Source organism: Haplochromis burtoni, unplaced genomic scaffold, assembly GCF_018398535.1.
Source record: "Haplochromis burtoni strain Fernald_Lab_line unplaced genomic scaffold, NCSU_Asbu1 Contig_1569, whole genome shotgun sequence".
NCBI classification, from domain to species: domain Eukaryota; kingdom Metazoa; phylum Chordata; class Actinopteri; order Cichliformes; family Cichlidae; genus Haplochromis; species Haplochromis burtoni.
The window spans coordinates 32,630-33,723 of record NW_024583930.1 but is presented as its reverse complement, the minus strand read 5'-3'; positions in this window follow the sequence as shown (position 1 = coordinate 33,723).

The following is a 1,094-nucleotide window of genomic DNA, read 5'->3' as shown; positions in this document are numbered from 1 at the left end:
TCACGCACACAGTTGTCCACACAGGTGTTCAAAGACACAAACTACCCTTCCTTGGCTCTGGCCTCAAAGCATACTGCGCACTGTCAGTCTTACGTGCTCCTCAATACCATCCAGTATTTACTATTTATTGTTACACTACTCATCTAGGTTGTTGCTGTGGTCTCCCTACTGTGTTGTTCTCTTTTTGGTTGTTTTTTTTCTTTTTTATTTCAACAGGTGATCCAGCTGATTTTTTTTTTTGTGTCTTCTCTCAGTGTCCCTCTTCCCCTCTGTTTTTCTTTCCCTCCCATTCTTTCTTTTTCCCTTTCTTAGCCTCCATTCATCTCTGTCCAGTCTATAATAACTTAAAAGAAAATTAAATAAATAAATAAATAAATAATAATGTTAATAATAAAGATCAATCAAATGGACCAATATGGCATAGCCATACTGACCCACTTGGAAAAATAAATCCATTGACCTTCAGACAATAATTCTGATTGCTAAAGTACCGAACGGAACAGGCAAAAAAAAAAAAGGAAAGCAAACAAACAAAATGGGCTCCACATTAAAGTTTTATAAGTGAAAAGTTGCTACCTTTAAATTGTCTTACTCTAGTGCACTCTAGTGGTAATGAAAGAAACACTCTGGTACTCGAGAGGTAGAATGAAATTAGACTAACACAGCGTAAACAGTTTCCGAAATGTCATTATGATTAGTAGTGCTATAATAATAATATCTTCTTTTACAGTGATTTTAAAGATTTGTGTTCATTATTCCTCAGTGTTAAATGCTGCACTTGGTTTCAATATTGATCCTGTGGCTTGGAAGACCCTGAGTAACTCTGCTGCTGGTTTTGGCTACCAGGTGGTGCAGAGACAATCAGAGTAAGTCAGGACATGCATAGTTATGTTGAAAGCGGGTTTACAGCTGCATGTTTAACATTACTGCTATTTCTTTTTATATTTATTTACCATCTCTGTTATGCTATATGGACATATGGAGTTTATTTAATTAGAGTTTGCTTTCTAGACTTACATGATTGACTGGATTTATTTTGTTAGTTTGCTCGTCAGTGCTCCACTGGAACAGCATTCACAAAATGGAAGAGGGAA